Source organism: Schistocerca gregaria, chromosome 2 (assembly GCF_023897955.1).
Source record: "Schistocerca gregaria isolate iqSchGreg1 chromosome 2, iqSchGreg1.2, whole genome shotgun sequence".
In the NCBI taxonomy this organism is placed as follows: Eukaryota; Metazoa; Arthropoda; class Insecta; order Orthoptera; family Acrididae; genus Schistocerca; species Schistocerca gregaria.
Window position 1 is genome coordinate 454,683,857 of NC_064921.1, and position 11,929 is coordinate 454,695,785.

Genomic DNA, 11,929 nt, shown 5'->3' on the forward strand with positions numbered 1-11,929 from the left:
TCTCCATGGGAGAATAGTAGCCTGCATTGCTGCGAAAGGTGGATATACACTGTACTAATGCCGACATTGTGCATGGTCTGTTGCCTGTGTCTATGTGCCTGTGGTTCTGTCAGTGTGATCATGTGATGTATCTGACCCCAGGAATGTGTCAATAAATTTTTCATTTCCTGGACAATGAATTCACGGTGTTCTTATTTCAATTTCCAGGAGTGTATTATTACAACCTAATCATTGAATTGTAAACAGGCGAGAATACAACCAACGGCACTAACTCGAGCTCTGATGTGACAACATAGCTAATATCATGAATTAAAGTTAGTGAGAAAACCAGCAGAATAGCTTGCACTGAAAACATGCACTTAGATATTAATAGTTTGCAAAACACTTGGCTTAATGAGTAGCTTTGCGTTACTCACTGTAATGCCAAATGTTACCGATTTTAAAAACATATTCATAATTACTTGTTTTCCGTTATAGCACGTTATTTCTGGAAAGTTCTTAATGTCTCATTTAGCGAAGAATAAGTGATTTTACACTACACTGCTACGTAATTTACAAACGTCAGCAGATTTTGGACCGCACACAAAAGCATAAATTGTGTTTTTCTGAAGTAATATTTTGCAAAAATTAATTTTAATTACGCCGTTATTCTTTTAGTGTTAGTCATTACTGTTCGAGGAGTTGTTCCACCAAAGCAACAAATTTTACTGCTGATAAATTGCAGTTTTGGATATTTATGGGTTTGGTAAATTTCATTTATTTATCTGAGTTACAGAAATTAAATACGTTTATCACTTTCAATATTTTACTGTTTTTTCATTAGTTGTATTTTTGGAGTCTTTAACGGTGACATGATAAGCACCCTGGTAGGAAAGTGACTGAGGTGAAGACCATTTACGCGATAACATTTGCTGTACAGAACGCTTTACTGTTCAGTCAATTAAAACTATTACGCTGTCTAGCTGTGTACAATACTAATAAGAAACTGGTCGGATCTTACTTTGATGAGCTGCTGGTTGTACGATGTGAGACGTTACTCGTCGACAACGTATGGCAACACGCTCTTCTTTTCCGTCGCTCCAAAGAACAAGTTTGGGCCCACAGTCAACTTCTTCAATCTCAGTTCTACTTGCTGACAGTGCACTGTGCCCATTTACAGCCACAAAATATATCCTGCCATATATTAAAAAACTTGCTGTTTATTCCTTACGTTTCGCCGCACCGCGTCTGCACTTAATCACTTGCCGCTATCAACTTTCTCTGCCGATTACTTCCGCCCGACTCCTCGTGCCCAGTGACATTACTCCTTACTTCAAATGTATTCTTTGGCTCTATACAACAAGAAACTTCTCGGACTGTGCCAGCGTTTGTACTACACCATAATTATAATTCAAATTTAATTACTCCGTTTGAATTAATTCTTTGATATTTACTTATATGGCAACATTAATAAAGTAATAAAATTATGAAACATTTATATTGTGACTACAAAATTAATTCTGTGAAAAATTGTTAGGTGTTGTGTAGTTGTCTCACAACGTCGTGACAATAAATGTCTCCATTTCAGGTCTATTCCCGTTCGGACTCCACTTTTTGTAACCTGTATCCGCTTTTGACGGTAAACTACTCTACAGCTAGAGCTCACTGTGCATTAGTTGTCAGCCGATTGGGTTAACATTAGACAGTATTAATCAGTTTAGCAAACAACTTATGGACAATATGGTTGACGTTGCATTAGAGTATGGAGAACTGGAGAATATTGTACATATATGTTAAACCATAAAATGTATCGTGAGATTTTTCCATAAATATAAGTTGACGACAATCCTGTGGACTGGATTTTCTGATGAATAGGGGGGTGTTGAAGCATGGTTCTGCCGGACATAGTGAACTACTCTCGTGCCTGAATCAGCAAAATTCCGTCATAATGAGAGTATCGCAGAAAGCTTTGTATTTTGGTCTCCTGGCGTAAGAAAATGCATTCAGTACGCCGCAACAAGTATTCTGTGAGCTGACATTGGAGATGACGTCACCTGTTGACTATGAAGGGGAGTTTTGCTAAACATTACAGCGCCAAAAAGGGCTTCTCAAGTCGCTGACGTATTGGGAAATGTAGAGCAAATGATGTCATGGTTGCACATCGATTACGCCCAGCACCTCAAACTTGTTACAACGCAGGGGCAGGACCGCTGCTGTTTCAGAAACGCTAGTCGACTTTGCTTGTGTATGTAGTGCGAAATTCAGAGTGACATTCTCAGTTATGCGGTCAACACCAGCATTTAATACTGCAACTAGAACGAATATATTTGAAATGAACGACTTGGAAGATATTGTCAACGGAATCAACAAAAAGTTGAAAAGAGATAATTAGATTAACATGAGCGTAACTTAAAGATTGGCTATGCTCAAGTAACTAGATTACGAAATCAAACATTAAAAGGTTGTCGATGAGATTTGCTTCTCATTCAGAAAATAAACAGACTATGGCCAAATTCAGGAGGGTTTAAATTACTGGCTAGCAAATAAAGGCCAAAGCAATACTAAGAAAGAAGAGTTTATTATCATCGAATATAAATTTGAGGCTTAGGATGTCTTTTCAGATGGTGGTTGTCTGGAGGGTTACTTTATCAGTGGTGAAATATGGACGACAAATAGTTCAGACAAGCGCAAATATAAGTTTTTGAAATATAGTGCTGGAAAATATTGCAAGCTTTCCAGAAAAAGAAACGCTTGCTAGAGATAAGAAGAGTGAAGGAAAAGCTTGTTTCCTTCGTTGTGTAGTTTTCTGCACAGCTGCGAAACCTGGGCCTGGAAGAAGAGAGTAAGAGAGAAAACTGAACCATTCGAGATGCGGGTTAGGAAGAGAATACAGAAAGCAAAATACGTGGATGAAGTGGTTAACAGTGAAGCAATGGAAAAGGTAACTGGACAGAGAAATCTTCTGACCACTGTTAGGAAAATGACATCCAGCTGATGTGTGATATTAGGCTTTCCCGGTGAATTAACTGTTTGTACCGTTCTCTGGTCTCCATCCGGGTGCAGTCGTTATCAGACCACGATATTTCGACCGCGTTCCTTGCCGTCATCTTCAGGTGATACCTGCAGACTGAGCGTCTCCGCTGAATCTCCTCCCCTTTAAGATCTGATCGCTCCCCACCCCTTCCCCCGCGTCCTATCGCACGGGGCGCTGCGTGGAGTGGTGGTGGGGAGGGCCGGGCTGCTGGCTGCTGGATGCGAACAGGGGACCATCAGGTGTCCTGTGGCCTTCGTCGGGAGCGGAAGCCGCTTTGAGTCGGCGCTGTGCCTTTAGTTCGCTGAGTGCTGGATCCCAGGTTTTGCTGAGGTTGAACCCGACGTCTCTGTTGATCAGCCCATCTGCTACTCGTATTTCAATCGCCTCCTTCAGAACACAGTCCTGCCGTAAAACTTCCGTCTTCGCGTACTCCATACTATCTCCAGTACCCATGTAATGTTCCGCAACCGCAGACTTTGTAGGCTTCTTTAGTTCAGTGTTCCTGGCATTTTGCCCAATGTATGCCTGAACGCATTTACACGGAATACGGTAAACAACCGGTTTGCGGAGCCCCAGGTCATCTTTTACTGTACCTAACAGGGCACGCGTTTTTGGAGATGGGCGGAAGACATATTCGATGTTACACCGAGCCAGAATTCTGCCTATTTTGTTGAATACTTTGACGGAGTAAGATACGCTATTGTCTTCTCGTCCTCTTCGTTCTCTCTGCTGGGCTTGTGTATTCGACGTGCTTTCAGGAATCAAGGATTATTGGGATAACGAATACAAAAACGTATTCAAAAAATAATCCGTAGAATATAGTAGTGACAGTTAACACTTATTTTCATAAATAACGGCCGGCCGCTGTGGCAGAGCGGTTCTAGGCGCTTCAGTCCGGAACTGCATGACTGCTACGGTCGCAGGTTCGAATCCTGCCTCGGGCATGGATGTGTGTGATGTCCTTAGGTTAGTTAGATTTAAGTAGTTCTAAGTTCAAGGGGACTGATTACCTTGGATGTTAAGTCCCACAGTGCTCACAGCCGTTTCAACCATTTGTAACGCCCGTAAGTTATGCTAAACTAAAGGAACTCTTGAACCAGTGGCATTTAGGATAACCGAATGCACATACTACGGCAAAGGAACATATCTGGCGACAAAGTCCATTAAATAAATCATACAACGTAAAAAAATGAAAAAATTTCTAAAATTATTATTTTGTACAAACGTTTTAAAAAGCTTTTCTCGTGTTTTTAAAAAGTTTATACAGTTAAAAAGATCCATGAATGTAGCGAAAAACTAAAAAAAATTAAAGTCTTAGAATAATTTTAAAAAGTTATCATATTAGCGGTTGTCTCAGGATTGTTCTTACTGCTTAATTTATTGCCATCAAGAAATTCGTCTCAAGACGTGGCTCTGAGTACCATGATACTGCTGAAGCGGTTTATTAATACACAAGATTATTACTCACAGCTGTGGTTGCCCATCAACAAGATTGTTGTTGCCTGCCGGGTTTATGTGAATATTAAATGATGGAAATCCAGAGAAGAAACTATAATTAATTAAAATGTTGTGTCAGCCGTTGCGTTAAAACTTAAGTAGATAGTTAAGATCAGATCTGAAAACAGTACTTAAAAAAATAGTCTATGGAAGAAGTCCATGTAAAAGCATTATTAAATAAAGCGACATTGAAGAATCAACTACGAAGTCCAGGAACAGCTAGGTACAAATTATATGGATCGTAAGAGGAGCAAAACCTGCGTGGATAAAGCACTTTTTTGGTGTACTGGGTGCAGTAGACAGGTAGAGAAGAAAATATAAGCAGAAGCTGCCTGTACGTTTAGATCAAGTTTCAATTTCTCTTTTATATGCGGACAAACAAGGAAAGAAATCTAACTTATATTCTTCTCTGCTACAATCTTACGAAGTTCTCCTTAGTTAGGACACTTCAGATTTCTCTTCCTTTCAAGTCTCAGTTAGCACTTTTTCTTCATTCTTTCGAGATGTGCATTTTACCTATATATTTAGCGAAATAACCAATTGCATCGTAGACGACGCATGAGACCTAATATCTCATTACACCTACATTTACATGGATGCTCTGCAAATCACATTTAAGTGCCTCGCAGAACTAAAAGATATGAATTCTCTTAGCATTGCTGAAGAAACTAGACAGCATAGAGGTAAGGCGATCATAAATGAGCTTCGAGAATGAATGGTTCAAGTGTCACCTCATGCTCCCTTGCCCCCTTGCCCCATGAACACTACTGCTTCCCACTTCGTTCAAGACTGGAACAGACAAGCGGCAGCGGCAGCGAATATTTATCCCTGCGGAACTCTCCGTCTGGTTCCGGCAGGACAGAAATATTTCAATAGCTCGTTTGCTACAGAGCAGAACAAGCACCCTGCGAAATTTATTCCCGTCGCGTATATTGAAACTCTTCCCGCCGTATTTTTCCTTCTTTTCTCTCGCGAGCTCTCTTCTCTATATCTCCGTATCACATCGCCGTCGTCGACTGGAAGTGTGCAAGGAAAGTGACAGAAAACGTTGACAAGATACTAATTTCTGCTTCTTGTGCGATATTCGTTGTGAAACAATCATAGTAGCGTCTAATGAGAAGCTCGAAGAACGGAGTAAATGCTGGGAAAACCCGCAATATATCTTGCAGGTGCACTCACGCCAACTATGGTTTCGTTTGTACGTCCATTAAATTTCTGACACAAATTTTCTGAGCCTCGGCCACCTTTGCGACTATAACAGGTGCTGAAGTATGCAGTACCACTCACGTCACAACCCAAGATGGCGTCCACTTGACCTCACAAAATAGAAGTGTTGTCTACCCACCCCTGCGTCACTGACCTTTCGATGATGTCATCAAGTGAAAACCTTTCACCGTCCCATGCCCCTTCCATCTCACTCCCACCTGTCACAGCATAATATTAGCATGAAACACCCAATCAAAAATTCAAGACGGTGGGGCTAGTCCAGTTGTAGTACTGTGAAAATGAAAAGTACCAAGCCACTCTATCTGCCCTCCTACCCCCCCCCCCCCCCCTCTTACCCCCCCCCCCCCCCACACACACATACATTTTCCTGCCAGTCACATCGTTATCCTTCCTACCGATCAAAGTATGATACTAAAATTATCTGTAAAATATCCAATTTAATGTAAAGAGGCAAAGAGGGTTGCCACTCACACACGCTGCATGATGTACCACACCTCTCTCTTTCTGTCCTATGGAAATGTCGTATTTCAGCCACCATTAAAATCCAACAGCCCATTACAACGTAGCCTTTTCTGGTCTGTGTTCTAAACTACGTAAACTAACTGAATGATCCGTCAAAAGCTACGTCATATACTTCAGAAACAGTTATACTTGCTGATTGTAGTAGCTGTCATCTCTCGGCTAATTATACCATCGCCAGTGGTGAACCAGTAAAACTGCCATCGACAGTATCTATTTCCATATATTTTACGTTTATTAAATTTTCCACCCACCTGTTCTCCCCTCTGCGTTTAACAGACGAATTCCTGTTACACTCTGAATGATGACACCAATGCTTTTAATCTCTCCGCGGCTTGCTTTGAGCCGTTCCGACGACACATCTCTTCGCTATTTTCCTGCAGCCCTTTGCACTGTGGCTTTTCTGCCATTCTGATATTTTTTTATAGTGACAGCCTAGTAACACACTAGTTGTCAACACCACCCCCAGTGTGGTCCCATAGGAACTTACCACAAATTTCCAATTTTTGCAGTAGGTAACAGCCTATAGCTAACACCTCTCAGAGTAGCCGACACTCTAAACCGCTGCTGTCATGGAAGGCTACCGCCCCCCCCTCCCTCCCCACACACACACCTGTAACTAACACACCCAGTAGCTGACACTCACTGCAGATATACATTGACTTTTAGTAAGTTATGCAGTATTTCCTCTTTGTGTAGTGCTTGCTTTGATGAGGCAACAACAGTATAATATATATACACTCCTGGAAATGGAAAAAAGAACACATTGACACCGGTGTGTCAGACCCACCATACTTGCTCCGGACACTGCGAGAGGGCTGTACAAGCAATGTTCACACGCACGGCACAGCAGACACACCAGGAACCGCGGTGTTGGCCGTCAAATGGCGCTAGCTGCGCAGCATTTGTGCACCGCCGCCGTCAGTGTCAGCCAGTTTGCCGTGGCATACGGAGCTCCATCGCAGTCTTTAACACTGGTAGCATGCCACGACAGGGTGGACGTGAACCGTATGTGAAGTTGACGGACTTTGAGCGAGGGCGTATAGAGGGCATGCGGGAGGCTGGGTGGACGTACCGCCGAATTGCTCAACATGTGGGGCGTGAGGTCTCCACAGTACATCGATGTTGTCGCCAGTGGTCGGCGGAAGGTGCACGTGCCTGTCGACCTGGGACCGGACCGCAGCGACGCACGGATGCACGCCAAGACCATAGGATCCTACGCAGTGCCGTAAGAGACCGTACCGCCACTTCCCAGCAAATTAGGGACACTGTTGCTCCTGGGGTATCGGCGAGGACCATTCGCAACCATCTCCATGTAGCTGGGCTACGGTCCCACACACCGTTAGGCCGTCTTCCGCTCACGCCCCAACATCGTGCAGCCCGCCTCCAGTGGTGTCGTGACAGGCGTAAATGGAGGGACGAATGGAGACTTGCCGTCTTCAGCGATGAGAGTCGCTTCTGCCTTGGTGCCAATGATGGTCGTATGCGTGTCTGGCGCCGTGCAGGTGAGCGCCACAATCAGGACTGCATACGACCGAGGCACACAGGGCCAACACCCGGCATCATGGTGTGGGGAGCGATCTCCTACACTGGCCGTACACCTCTGGTGATCGTCGAGGGGACACTGAATAGTGCACGGTACATCCAAACCGTCATCGAACCCATCGTTCTACCATTCCTAGACCGGCAAGGGAACTTGCTGTTCCAACAGGACAATGCACGTCCGCATGTATCCCGTGCCACCCAACGTGCTCTAGAAGGTGTAAGTCAACTACCCTGGCCAGCAAGATCTCCGGATCTGTCCCCCATTGAGCATGTTTGGGACTGGATGAAGCGTCGTCTCACGCGGTCTGCACGTCCAGCACGAACGCTGGTCCAACTGAAGCGCCAGGTGGAAATGGCATGGCAAGCCGTTCCACAGGACTACACCCAGCATCTCTACGATCGTCTCCATGGGAGAATAGCAGCCTGCATTGCTGCGAAAGGTGGATATACACTGTACTAGTGCCGACATTGTGCATGCTCTGTTGCCTGTGTCTATGTGCCTGTGTTTCTGTCAGTGTGATCATGTGATGTATCTGACCCCAGGAATGTGTCAATAAAGTTTCCCCTTCCCGGGACAATGAATTCACGGTGTTCTTATTTCAATTTCCAGGAGTGTATATAGGCGATACAGTTTTGTCCTGTGTAATGGCGAAAGATGGTAACGTATTGTACAGTGCTAGTGCTGGACATTCTGATCGTATTGATATGCTACAAGCATTCAAAGATGTACGTGAATTTCTTTTTGTAATTGGGAAGTCACCTATAACAGCAGGAGGAAATATTGAAAGACAAGCCGATGAAGTACAGGCGAGTATGATGTCTAGCACTGTCCAGGCTGTAGACGTGAATGCATGAGCATGTATAGCAAATATGTGGATCGATAAATGTCGGAAAAGTGTTACCTGTCCATCTCCATCACACTCCACAAGCAACTAGGGGTGTTTGACGGAGGGTAATTTTCGTACCACTAACTGATCCGTCAAACCTTGTTCCACAATAGCGCGTGGGAAGAATGACTGCTGGTAAGTTTCTGTGTTGGCTCTATACTCCTCGTCGTCATTGCGTGAAATATATGTGGTGGACAGTAATATGTTGTCCAGCTCTTAGCGGAAAGTGATCTCTCCGTGATGCACAACGCCTCTGCTTAGAAACGTAAACAGAGATCGCAGTTTGGTTCGCATTGCGAAACAATTTAAGAGTATAGTTTGTATTACAGGCAGTTGTACTTTGACCGGTGTCCATTATCGTTCATAGCCTTTTGACAAGCAATTACACAAAAGTTTCGTTTGTCTGGGACCAGAGTAGCGGCGTTTGTGACAGTCATGAGCGGACGCGCTTTGGCGCTTCTGTTTGGATTTTACGACTTTATATTCAGTCTCTGCGTTACAGTATTGTGTAAAATTGTGATTGTGGTGAATCAGCATTTTAGTTTCCTTGCTTTTGAGAGCTGTTAACTGCCTCCCAGAAAGCTTACCCTAAGATTTGGATTTTACAAAGCAACCCGTAACGTTCAGCCAAGTTCACTGGAAATTCATGACTGGATCGTTGACGTTATTGGCACTGTATTGGATCAGACGCACACCGCTCATTATGAGTCGGAGCAATACTGCTTTTTTGTGAAGCTGCTTTCCCCGTTGGTGCTGGAAAGGATTTTGCAGAAATACAGTTACCATTTTCAATGCTGATGTTGATTATAAACAAGTGAGAGTATTTAATTTGCCCCTTGAGGTAGAGAACTGCTACTTAAAAGACGTTATTATCTAAATATGGTGACATCAAGCAAATTCGTAATGAATGATGGTCAAGCCATCATAGATTTGCAAAGCTTTAGTGGTGTTCGTTCTGTCGATATGAATCTCAAACAAAACATTCCATCTCATATTTTGGCTTTTGGCTACAAAGCACACGTTATGTACAATGGACAGACTTTGACTTGTCACATATGTAAAGAAAGTGGGAATCTCCGTCAAAAGTGTCCAAAAAATGTGTTTGTATAGCACACTAATTTACAACAGCGTAAAAGCTTAACACTGGATGATCTTGTGACCTAAAATCAGAAGACAGGTGGTGAAGTTTCCAGCATTACGGGGAATGTAGACGACAGGCCACAAAATACTCTTGAACCATTTCCACCGTTACTCAGGAAAGACAGTGTAGACAAACCGGCTGGAAAAAGTAGTATAGCCACTAACAAGGGCCGTCGAACTTGTGACGGCAGAAGCACAGATGAAGAAGATATCAACCTGTCGCTGAAAGCTGTAGGTGACATTCAGAAAACAGTACTGGAAACTGTTTCAGACAATATTGTCAGCATAGGTTCAAACTCTGAGTCAAGTACTTCAGTAGACAAATCGAGTACACCACCATCACCCGAACAGGTCGAAGTGACATCACAGCCCCATTCTGTAGCGCTGGCTGCGCCAGTAGATGGCAATGCGCTGCTCTTAGTGACGCAACAACCCCGCACTGCAGTACTCGTACGTCAATCAATGCAGACAGATTCACTCGCGGATGCAACTGAAAGCAAACATGACGAGGTAGCCGGCCGGTGTGGCCATTCGGGCTAGGCGCTTCAGTCTGGAACCGCGTGACCGCTCTGGTCGCAGGTTCGAATCCTGCCTCGGGCATGGATCTGTCTGATGTTCTTTGGTTAGTTAGCTTTAAGTAGTTCTAAGTTCTAGGGGACTGATGACCACAGATGTTAAGTCCCATAGTGCTCAGAGCCATTTCTTTATGACGAGGTAGCGAGTGATTATCAACAACAGGCGACGTCACAGCCCAGATCCCAAGACGAAGAAGCGGAGTTTTACAGCAATAACACACAAACAGGAAACGAAATTGATCATAGAATCAGGATGAGATTTTCACTCTGCAGCGGAGTGTGCGCTGATATGAAACTTCCTGGCAGATTAAAACTGTGTGCCCGACCGAGACTCGAACTCGGGACCTTTGCCTTTCCCGGGCAAGTGCTCTACCAACTGAGCTACCGAAGCACGACTCACGTCCGGTACTCACAGCTTTACTTCCGCCAGTATCCGTCTCCTACCTTCCAAACTTTACAGAAGCTCTTCTGCGAACCTGGAGAACTAGCACTCCTGAAAGAAAGGATACTGTGGAGACATGGCTTAGCCACAGCCTTAGGGATGTTTCCAGAATGAGATTTTCACTCTGCAGCGGAGTGTGCGCTGATATGAAACTTCCTGGCAGATTAAAACTGTGTGCCCGACCGAGACTCGAACTCGGGACTTTTGCCTTTCGTGGGCAAGTGCTCTACCAACTGAGCTACCGAAGCACGACTCACGTCCGGTACTCACAGCTTTACTTCCGCCAGTATCCGACTCCTACCTTCCAAACTTTACAGAAGCTCTTCTGCGAACCTGGAGAACTAGCACTCCTGAAAGAAAGGATACTGTGGAGACATGGCTTAGCCACAGCCTGAGGGATGTTTCCAGAATGAGATTTTCACTCTGCAGCGGAGTGTGCGCGGATATGAAATTTCCAGGCAGATTAAAACTGTGTGCCCGACCGAGACTCGAACTCGGGACCTTTGCCATTCGCGGGCAAGTGCTCTACCAACTGAGCTACCGAAGCACGACTCACGTCCGGTACTCACAGCTTTACTTCCGCCAGTATCCGTCTCCTACCTTCCAAACTTTACAGAAGCTCTTCGCAGAAGATCTCATTCTGGAAACATCCCTCAGGCTGTGGCTAAGCCATGTCTCCACAGTATCCTTTCTTTCAGGAGTGCTAGTTCTGCAAGGTTCACAGAAGAGCTTCTGTAAAGTTTGAAAGGTAGGAGTCGGATACTGGCGGAAGTAAAGCTGTGAGTACCGGACGTGAGTCGTGCTTCGGTAGCTCAGTTGGTAGAGCACTTGCCCGCGAAAGGCAAAGGTCCCGAGTTCGAGTCTCGGTCCGGCACACAGTTTTAATCTGCCAGGAAGTTTCATATCAGCGCACACTCCGCTGCAGAGTGAAAATCTCATTCTGGAAACATCCCTCAGGCTGTGGCTAAGCCATGTCTCCACAGTATCTTTTCTTTCAGGAGTGCTAGTTCTGCAAGGTTCGCAGAAGAGCTTCTGTAAAGTTTGGAAGGTAGGAGACGGATACTGGCGGAAGTAAAGCTGTGAG

At 44.5% G+C, this 11,929-nt stretch overlaps 1 non-coding gene across 1 annotated transcript; it reads right to left on the reverse strand.

Moving 5' to 3' along the window:
* Positions 1–10,720: 10,720 nt before the first annotated feature.
* On the reverse strand, positions 10,721–10,795 carry Trnas-gga (transfer RNA serine (anticodon GGA)). Its single transcript has one exon. It is a non-coding gene; the product is annotated as a tRNA-Ser (tRNA).
* Positions 10,796–11,929: the final 1,134 nt, after the last annotated feature.